Raw genomic sequence first — 12,055 nt, 5'->3', positions numbered from 1 at the left:
ATCTATAACTTCTTTGTGTATTCATTTGCAACATCAATATCATGTCTAATAAGAATGATCCTCCTTTCAAGATCTTCCTCATGTTGGCTAGTATCTTGTAGGTCAAGATTCAATTATCCATTCTCACTCTCAAGTCTGCAACATTCTTCAGATATATCTTTTAGGGACTCAGCAAGCTTTTTTTCATTTTTCTTCCTTTCCTCAATCTCTTTTATCAATCTCGTCACAATAACTTCCATTTAATTCTTCTAGGCTGTATTCGCTCTAGCTAGTCTATCACATTCTTTTGTCTTTTCCCTCAATGCTTATTCATCGATTCTTTGACTTTCCTTTTTCTTAAACTGATCAACAAGTTCCTTTCTCTTTTCTCTTAATCTGTTCAATTGGTCCATCAATGTCTCAATATATCTTTTAGCATCTTTGAGATTTACTTTCACTTGTTGGTTTTTATCTTGTGCATGATCAAGATCTTCAAGAGTAACAACTAACTACTTTCTAAGACTACCAAAATTCATTGATTCACCTTCCCAGATCAACCTCAAGCTTTTAGGCATCCTCTGAGGAACTAGGCTCTAATACCAATTGTTAAAATTAAGGAGTACTGAGAGAGGGGGTGAATCTGTGTCTTGTAATTTAACTTTGACAGTCTGTTCATTAAACCTCTTAATGCATATGAAAGAAATTAAAGTACAGAAACGCATGTTGGTGAGAGACATTTTTTTGGTGAAGATTGATGCATAACGGGGGTTGTCATTTATGGAAACTCAACTTGGTAATCACATCTGGTGTATATAGATTTAACTTACCGAAAGTCATCTTGTTCACAAGACATAAGTCTAGAAGGTGGAACTCAGTAACCAATAGAACATGAAATCATGGTGCACATATTGATATTGGTGATATAATTTTAGTTGCAGTGATCAAGGCAGGTGATTCAAGGCTCGAGGAAGATTATTTCATGATCTTGATATCCGATGTTGGTTTGTGAGCAAGATTAAAGGTCTGGTATCTGGTAGTTTAGTTAGAGCAGAGCTATTTTAGTGTAGTGTGTGTTGCAAATTCATTGGATTGATTTTAGTGATTAGTTTTGTGTTAGAGGTGATTGAGCGGACTTATAGGAAGCTTATTATCATCTTCTTTTGGTTCGCATTTGGATTTGTGGACGGATTGAGCCGATTTTGTGATACACATTTCATGTTGTGTGTTATGCATTTTTTTTAAGCCAACATGGTTAATAACTCTTTTTGTTGGTGCGGATATATAATATTTATTTGGTTGATCATTTGAGGTATGGTATGAGCAAAGGAATTTTGTTTGAGTGAATGTGCAAGGTTGGTGAATATGAACGAATATTTTGGTGCTTAGGTGTGTGACAAGGTAGAAGAACATAGAAGAATAGCATATCAGTTACAGAAGATAATATGAGCCTAACCAAAACTGCATTTTGGCATAGTTAGATGTTATACTTCAGTTCATTCATCATTATAATCATTTTGTAATATCTTGTAAGTCAGTGAGCCTTCCTCCGGGTTGTAGCCCTTTTGTAATTGAGTGGTGAGCTCTAGGTAGTGTTTCTGAATGCAAGTGCATTCCCCTTTTGTAATATTATCATACTTCTGCCCATAGTATAATAGGATTGTGGGTTCAAATCCCACTGTCTTTTTTCCCTTCTTGGGTTTCCATGTAAAAATATTGATGTTATGATTGTGGGGTTGTTTACTTTATGTTTCTGCATTTTTCTTTCATTCATATGTATCTGGTGGTTTAAGGATCAACTAAATAATTTTTCAAAAAACACTGATTTACCACCTCCCCCCCAAAAAAAAAACAATACAAAGAAAAGATCAACAACACCATAACACCAATATTTGTACGTGGAAACCCGATTAAGATACAAAATATGATGGGATTCAAACCCACAATATTAATATACTCTACTAAATGTACAGAAATATTACATAAAGAGAATGCACATGCATTCAGGCACACTACCTAGAGCTCACTACTCAAATTACAAGAAAGGGGTACAAATCGGAAGGCTCATTGCCTTACAAATATTTGTAAGAGATTAAAATAAAGTTTTGAACTATGAAGTGGCATCAATAAATGCCTAGATATAGTTCTGATAAGCACAAAACATATTCTTACTCTGCTCTGCAATAGTGCTCTATTCTAATATTCTACAACATACCAAAGCACAAATCTTCACCTTGCGCACGTGAAACTACGCACAATCGCTCACATACGTATCCCACACAATCATGGAATATCAAAATGATCAAATAAACTTGTCTTATATCTCTGCATCACCAGTTTAGATCACCACCAAGTCGGCTTCAATAAAATGTCACAAAAGATGAAACGTGTACACAAGTCGGCTTCAATCTGATCCAAAAAAATTTAAGTAGACCAAAAAAAAATGTCCACACACTTCCCACAGGTCGTCTCATCAACCTAGAACACACAAACAACCATAAAAATCGATCCCCAAGATCTGCAAACTAAATCATCATACGTTACCATTGTTCTAGCCAAAGCATGATTACCAAATCTTCTAACTTACACAAGACTTATCATCGAAGGCTATAAACCTGGAATAAGGTAAATTGCATATCCATAATGCATCTCCCAGATTCGCAAAGAAAAATACTCAACCACAATAATCTGCCAACCAAAATATTGTACTCTATCTGATACACTGTTCATCTTACCGGACATTACCGGACTCAAGCAATCCTTACTCAATCTTTCAGAATGATGAAATCATGAAGTATGGATGCCAATTCTGATATGAGTTGCCATAAATGACAACATCTCATCATACCTGCAATGTCTCTTGCCAACAAACCCATCAAATTATATGTTATTATTTCAAGTTTGTTATAGCATGAGTAATTATGTATATCTTTTCATACATCAATATGAGAGGAAAATGTAAGGAAAAAAGGTATATATCCTACATTGTCACCCTATTGCATTGTTTCATTATCCATATATCTTGTAAATGGATAGTACTAAAAATAAACTTAGTTCCTTTGGTGCATTGAAGAACCATGAACCCAATTGTATTATCATAGCTATTTATTACTAAGCATACTGAATATACGTCTCAACCTATAGTGATTTAGCCGTCCTAAACTACATCACACATGTGTTTATGATTTTGTTACAAAGTTATACTACAAGTTGGTCTTACTTATTTGAATTGAAAATATTCTACTTCTCAAGTTCTCTATTTTTAAATTCCAACCCTTACTTGATTAGCTTGAATTCTATAGGTCATGAATGTTGTGCTAAGTGCCTATATTTATGGGCATCATGACTTTTATGATCATCCTTTGAGATAATATTAGATCCACACTTATAAAATTATAGTAACACTCACATAGGTTCCAATTTTAGTTGCATCTATATTACTTATGCTTTTGTTTTGTAACTTTTGTTGGGGAGTTTTTTTTTCTAGATTGATAATATAGCTAGACTATTATCAAAGAATTAAATATTTTTCAGAGTTGATAATAAAGCTTAAATATTTTTTGAAGGCTATATGAAGTGTCAAATACATTTATAATAACAAATTTTAGATCTCTACATGTTAACAAAAGTGCACCTATCAAACAAGATCAAAGTTGTACTTAAAGGTACAAATGTGCAACTTTAAGTATAACTTTCTTAGCTTGCACTTTAATATGAACAATAAAATTAGAGAAAAACATAACCTTCACATAGAAAGAGAAATAAAAATTAGTTAACAATCTTGGACAATGGATTGCATTTCTATATTTTGGAATCTTGATGAGAATTTGTACTCTAAAAACATATTAAATATAATTATATAAATATACTTTAAAAGAATGTAAGATTATTTTTGAAAAAACATATGTCATCAAAGAGGAGTCCTAAAAGATAGAAGATAATCAAATTCTAAGCTACTTGTGTAAGTAAAATTATATGAAATGTTTATGAGTATCTAATTATGCAAAAAGATGCACAATTAAGATTAGGAACTCCCAAATGTTTTAAGTGGGAACCGAATGAAAGGCCTTGACAAAAAATAAAGTAGAGAAAAAACCTAATAACTCTTTAATTCAGAATGAAATGATTGGTACCATGGAAAGGTGAAAAATGAAGCAACAATAACATTAAAAGTATCAACTCTGAGTTTGAAACGTCAATGGGTTCAATCTCTTACTGTTCACTGTTCATACTCTATACAATTTTTGAAGAGATTGGCGTTTTTGAATGATAATTGTCACTCTGGCTTTCATCCTAATTACTCAGTACCAAAACATTTGGATGACAGTGTTGTGAAGTTTTTTAAAAAATTTCCTTTCCTGAAACAAAAGACAAAGTAAATGGGCCATGATAAATAAAAGTAAAATGATATAAAGTGGGCTAAGAATATGTGGCCGGAGTAACCTACATATAAATTTTTAGCAACTATTACAAGTCTTGGGAAGATTAAAATTAGGTAGTTGCTCACAATGAAAATCTACAGGATATTAAGAATGAAACAAAATCTAGGGTTAAGACTTAAGAAAGCAACAGTAAACATCCATGAATTACGGAAACCCTAATATGGTGAACACCCTTTCGCTCCATCAATTAGATTAGATTGTTTTAAAAAAGAATCCATGAATTACGGAAACCCTAATATGGTGAACACCCTTTGGCTCCATCAAAACTCAAATTCTGATTAAAATATTTGTCAAAGCATATGACATTTGCTACATGTATATATAATTTGTTTATACGTCGTATTCCATAATTTTTTAAATATATTTGTGCTGAAACGTCTGTTCCGGAAGTCATCTCCAAACGACTTTAACCTATTCAACCAAATTGTAAAGAAATCATTAAATGTACTTGATCAAATTCATGTCTTTCCTAAGATTATCTTTTCACAGCGATAGTTGATAGAGTCTTCAGTGAAATTCAAAATCTGTTCTGTAAATTCCCAGCATCAAACGAAAAATACATTCTTCCTTTGAAGAAAAATTCCTAGAAGCAATAACGTGTTTACACTTGTATAAAATAAAAAATATATCATGAGGAGACTATATGTAAATCAAAAGGCAGTACAACATTTGAGATAGTACACATAAATATATGTGGATCTTTAGGCATTTCTTTTAAGAAATGCTCACGGGACTGCATCATTTCTTTCTGACTGCATCTCACACAAAATTCAATTTAAAATTAACAAAATAGATTGTTGATAATAAAAATAAACAAGAAGCTGAGTAGTACAATCAGATGAGAACATCAAGTCTAGGACCTCAAGTAAGCTAAAAGTAGAGTCCTCAAACAAATATAAGTCCTTGATCCAATCAATGTACAATATATTCCTTAGTGAATAAATAATGAAATTGACTAATGAAATTTGGCAATCAAATCAAAATGTTGGTAAAATCAAATTTTATCTTGAATTTTTATAGTAAACATAATTTTAAAAAATAAAATAATAATAAAATTTTGTAATCAAATCAAAATGTTGGTTAAATCAAATTTTATATTAAACTATCATAGTATATGTATTTTTTCTATAATGTCATGATAATAACTATCATAGTATATGTTTTTTTTCTATAATGTCATGATAATATAAAATATTGTTGATATCAATGACAAAACATTCATAATTGATTTGTAAAATGCTCTATATTACTAAGCTTTAAATTATCAAAAATAAAAAAAGGGTATATTATTTTAAATTTCATTTATCATACTATAATAGTGGTAATGTGTCCTTGAATTATATTTTAATTGAATCTTTTGTCTAGATTTGATTAATGTCTTAATATAATTATATAGAGGGAATGACACATTTTTATGCACATTACCAGACATTACTTGAACTTGATCTTAAGGTTATGTCTTATCCCTAAGTTTATGTGGAGGAAATCCTTGTCAATTTGGTATATGTGTTTGGTTCTTATGATTAATCTAAACATAAACTAGAATCCATCCTTTTGGAAGCTAATTAAACCTAGCTCTTTGATGTAGGCCGCCCTCATAACCACCATCCTAATCTTTCAATATAAATTTAAAAATTAAAAGATAAGTTATCTTATCCCAAATTAAAACTAAAACTCGTCCTTTTAAAAAATAATTTAATCTAGTCTTGAGAATTGGTTGTTATGTTCATATCTATTTAAAAAAATCAACTTACATTCATTGACACGTATGAATAGTACGCCCATCCTATTGCATATGAATCATCTTGCCATCACTCTATATTTAATTTCCATGATCCAACATAATCCATGTAGTGACATTATTTTTAAAACATAAAAAATTATGGATAAACTAAGGGTGTAAAAGAGGATGTCATTTTATAGCTATCTATTTTAAAGATTTCACTATGTAGAACATAGATATCATGAAATATTGATTTTATGGGAATACAATAATGTTATTGATTAAATAAGTGGGGGAAAGGACCTTGATATCTCACAAAATTAAGAAAACACATAGCACATAAGAGCAAGAAAACAACAACTGGCAACACACAATCTAAAGCACAATAGAAAAAGAAAACCTACTATAGATCCACCAAGTAGTAATCAAAAACATAGATAGATAGGGGCATAGCCCTCCAATAAAGCCTATCATCTAGCATCAAAAGCATATAACCCAATCCATCATGGTATCACTTAAGCTAGGACCTAAGTTAGCACTATTAATAGAATTGCCATTAAAAAAAAGCAAAGTCATAGCAGGCACATGGGCCTTACAATTCAAATTTAAACGATTAATAAACTTAGAGATGTGTTATGCTCAAATTCATCATTGCTAGATAGGAAATAAGGACAAATCAGAAATTTCTTAACTGTGTAAGCAATTCAAACATAAAACCAATGAAATAATGCAATTAAGAAATAGGAATGTAAAATATATTAATCAAAACTCCCTATTCCATGATTGCATATGACTTACATTGCTCTTCTCCTATATGTGGTATGATGGCTCTCAAATATTGTGCTGGCAACCTCCAATTGACACAAAGATTCAAAGTTCGTGATTCCGAGGAATTGTGACTATTGAATGCCCAATTTATAATTGGATGAGATTGATTGAAAACTGGTACAGGATGATCAAGAGGTGGAACTCAGGTGAACTCACATGCTGATTGATAGTTGAACTGTTGACTTGGAGGTAAAACAGAATAGATTGAATAGAAAAAGAATGATTGGAGGAAATAAAGAAGATGACAAAAAGAAATAGAAGATGAAAATAGAGATTTGAGAGATAATTGATTTAATTAATTGATTGATTGAATTAATTAATCTAGCATGTGCTTGCATTTTAACTTAGATTTTCAATTTAATATTTGCATGAGATTTTAATTCAATTTAGTATTTGAATATATTTAGAACTTGATTTTGATTTTCAATTTGGTTTTTGAAATCATTCACATGTATTTGAAATTAGAAGAAATTAGAAGAACTAATTAGTTAATTAAATAATTTAAAGAAATTATTTAATTATTTAGAAATGGAATTTAATTAAATAATAAAGATTATTTAAATTAAAGGATTAAATTACAATTAACTAAATAATAAATATTTAAATAATATTTAGAAATGGATTGAATGATTAATTGATTAGAGATAGAAATTGAGAATAGAATTTATTTAAATATTAAGATGATTTAAATTATGGAATAAAAAAAAATTAATTAAATAATTAATATTAAATATTTAGAAAATGGTTAAATGATTAAATGATGATAGAATAGGAAATAAAATAATTAGTAAGATGATGAGGAAATATAAAATTAGAAGAATATGATTAATTAACTTAATTAAATAATTAAAGAATTATTTAATCAATTAGAGGAATAATTAGTACATGATCAATGAGACATTTTTAGGTGTCTACATTTTCCCCTCTTTGAGACAATGTCGAAATGACATTGTTTCAAATAAAATGAAACAATTCTATCCCATTATGCCCTGATGATACTTAGGGTGTAGTGCCCCCTCAAGAGATTGTTTGTGCATTAAAGGTATGAATGATCACTCGAAAAAAGAAGAATGTTAGATAGAAGAATAGTTAGTTGTTTAGAGATAGATATAGGTGACATGAAGATGATATTGAGATAGAATAAGAGAGAATGAACCTTAGAATGAAATAGAATAATGTTAAATGTTAGAAAATGATTTAGAAAGAAATGATGAGAAAAGAATCAGCAAATTATCAAGAAACAGATGAGATGAGAATTAAATTGAATGAATCACGAACCTGTGTCATTATTTATTGTGCAATATATATTCATCACTGAGCCTTATTATTGAACAATGGAGCTTAGCACATAAGGGTATAAGGAACCAAGATCTAAAGATATCTCATTGAAGAAACAAACACGTAGTAGACAAGCAGCAAACAAAAAAAAAGATAATGCCCATCATGGCTCCTCTAGTCACTTGTGGACATCCTTGAGTAGCATAGGAACATAATTTGTCGTAAAATGATAAAAGATAAAGATAGACCCAGACAAAATTCAGCAGCTATACTAACCTTGTGCCTTTGTTCTCAGTTGCTTGATGTGATGGTTGATAATGTCTAATCTCAGAAAGTTGCAGACCCCGTTTAAGACGGACCTGTCTGATTTTGAGTGTATCCTCTTCTGTTTAAGACAAGATAATGATCACTTTGATACGGATATGATAAGGTTGATAAAACAGTTTGATCAGTTGATTACAGATGTTTGACTCGATAGTCGTATCCTTTGTTAACTTCGTGTGAAGTGTTTGTTGGATATCTACTAGGGTATTTCTTTCGCGTAAGACATTTTATTGCAAGTTTTTTGATTGATTTATTTTTTATTTTTAGTTCTTTTCCAAGAGCTTTTTTGATGTTTTTGGATTGATTTTTTCAGGAGATTTTCTAGATGTTTTTGGTATTTTTGAGTTTTTCACTATTTTTGGATTTTTTCAGGATCGTATTTGAATGTTCTTGGATTTTTGCAGGACTTTATATGATTTTAAGGATTTTTTCAGAACTTTACATGATTTTTAGGATTTTTTCAGTTATGTCCCCAGTGTGTAGACCTGTATGACATGATGATCTGTAGAACGCTTGTGGAGATAATGAATTTTTGACATGACCTATGTTAATGAAATATGCTAATGAAGATGCATTTCCTATTCGAACAAGGTTGGCTATGTTTGTTTAGCCTTTTATAATACACCAATTGAAATGGAGGTGGAAAAAATTTCATAGATAAGCGGTCAATCGATCCTTAAGGTCCTTTGGAACATTCAACTCAACACACTTAGTGACTAGGATTTACAAATGGAGACACCGAAAACTTCCCCATTGATTATTGAAACTTTGATCTTCTTTTGCCCATGTGTGTGCATATGAGTTAATTCTTTCTCTTGTGTTCACTAAAGATCCTTAGCATCCTACATGACTAGCTACATGGATTATCCTAACTTCAAAAGCATCCTGAATAGAGCCTCGCTGCCAGCAAGCTTTTAGAGCTCCGACGAGGTTATAGACTGTAATTTCTCAAATATTGTTCTATTGCCAGTAGGTGTTCATATCCCTGATGGAGTTACTTGCATGTTCCCATAGTCAATATTTTTGTCGCACTTGCATGCGTGATATTTCAGTTATATATCATTGCTCTTTTGCCTTGAGATGAATTCGTCATAGCTCTTTTTCTTTTTATTTTCTTGCCTTGACTTCTAAGTAATGAAACCTACTTGGGTGTGACAATTACAGTGGCACTGAAGTAGAATTTTAGATTTTTCACTAGTCATATGATCAACTAGGTGTCTAGAATGAATTAGAGATTTTATTAATATATTTTAGATATAGCAATTGATAGATTTTGGGTTAACAAGTCTCAAATAGTGAAATCACTACCCAACCCTAACTAAAGCATCGTCATAGGGTAATGTTGAAAATGAATGACCTCAGGACCTCAAAGACTTCATGTCCTAATATCTAAGAAAGTGGATGACCCTTGCTTCTCTTAAATGCAAATAGATGATAAACTTGAAAATTTGTCTTGTTTTATTGGTGTTGCTATATGAAAATGCGGAAACTTTGTGAATACAACTTTAGAATATGTTGTGGCTGGAAAGAAACTATATGCAATGTAGTGCTTTGAATAATATGATTGCAATGCGGAAAGTAAAACCTAAACTAACCCAACCCTTAGGTATAATATCATTTAAGGTGCATGTTGTTCATAGGGTCAGAGAGTTTTATGTAGGAAGTTCATTGGTCTTTGTTTGAAGAGTCGGATAAAGATGTCTTTTCTAGTAGGATATAAAGACTTAACTCAGTGTACACTTTAACATCTTTAGTTTTTGGATTTTGTGGATCATCGGAGGGAAATCCATCTCTGGAACCCATGAGTTCAGCTATAGCATTATCATTTTCAATGCAATCCAACTATGGTAGATTCTCTTGCCCCTAGTCTATCAAGTGTGGGTGTATAAGACAAATTAACTTTGTTTCCAAAGTTATGACATGAGCAGGTGTTATGTTTGTTTTCATTGATGCACTTGAAGAGGATGATGAAGTCAACCAGGTGCTGATCTCATTAGTTGGTGTTATGCTTGGTTTTGTCACTACATTAGCATTTGGTGATAGCTCACATACAATTGTTGACAAGTTGCTCTATGCAGTATGATCTGGATTGGTAATTTCAATGATAAGGGGTTTATGAACAACTTATGTAGAGGAATTGGGATCATTTTGAGAAATGGCAAGTTTATTTGAGAGGGAATCTTCTGAGGAACATGGAGGATTATGATATGGAGATGAAGGGATGGAGGGATCTTGATCATGATTTGGAGAAATAATGGGATCTTGTTTAGGACATGAAGGTGAAGGCATGCTTCGATCTTTTTTTGGAAGGAGATTATTATGAAGGATGGAAGGGATGTCTTTATCTTGTTTAGGAGGTGGATGTTGGATGGGACTTGAAAGGACACTTTGTTCTTGAGATGGAAGGGTGTCATTATGAATGGAATAGAAAAGAGAAAGGGAATCATCATAAGACTCTTCATCGGTGGGATCTTGATCAAAAATTGGGTAGGATGGAAGTGGTCGTTCTTGATATTTATTTGTTTCAGGACTCATTTCTTCTGATTTTGGATCATCCTCTTCACATGGGGAAGGAGTTTGGAAATGCATGGGAGAATGTTGGAATGTTTCAACATTTTTTCCTGATGAAGAAAATTTTTGAATGAGATCCTTTGAATCATAACTTGAATTAGATTGGATTTGTATGATGGATAGCCCTTGGGAGGTTGTGTTATTAGATGGAGATGGCATGGATTGGTCTTGTGTGATTTTAGAGGATGATGAAATGGTGGATAGATATGGTTGCTTTGGGATTTAGTTGAAAGGGATTTGATTTTGGTTGAAAGGAGTATGATTTTGGGTGAAAGATATTTGATTTTGGTTGAATCAATTTTGATTTGGACTTTGGTTGAAAGGGGTGTTATTTTGGTTGAAAGAGGTTTGAATGTTGGGTTGATGTGAATTTTGATTTGGAATTTGGTTGAAAGGGGTGTGATCTTAGTTGAAATAGGTTTGAATGTTGGGTTGATGTGAATTTTGATTTGGTTTTTGGTTGAAAGGGGTTTGATTTTGGTTGAAAGAGGTTTGAATGTTGGGTTGATGTGAATTTTGATTTAGACTTTGGTTGAATAGGGTTTGATTTTGGTTGAAAGGGGTTTGAATGTTGGGTTGGTGTGATTGGTATGATTGATATAATGGGTTGAAACAAAAAGAAGGTTTACGTCACTCTAATGTTGGTTGAACTGAGGTAGGAACGATTTTGTTGAAGAATGAAGGTTGGCATGTTTGAATGGTCTCACAAGAAGAAGAAGGTTGACTTGATACTGATACCCTCATGGTCATCACATCTCTCATCATGTTTTCTAACTAGACCCTATGGTTGTCAGGACTAGTCATGTCTATCACTTGTTGTTGCAAAGTATTGATCTATTGAGCTAAGGTTTCTATGGATGGTGATGGAATAGGAATGGAAGGGATGAATCCTCCACCTTCTCTACAAAATGTA

Source organism: Cryptomeria japonica, chromosome 1 (assembly GCF_030272615.1).
Source record: "Cryptomeria japonica chromosome 1, Sugi_1.0, whole genome shotgun sequence".
Taxonomy (NCBI): Eukaryota; Viridiplantae; Streptophyta; class Pinopsida; order Cupressales; family Cupressaceae; genus Cryptomeria; species Cryptomeria japonica.
The sequence above is the reverse complement of the archived record's forward strand: the minus strand, read 5'-3'. Positions refer to the sequence as shown.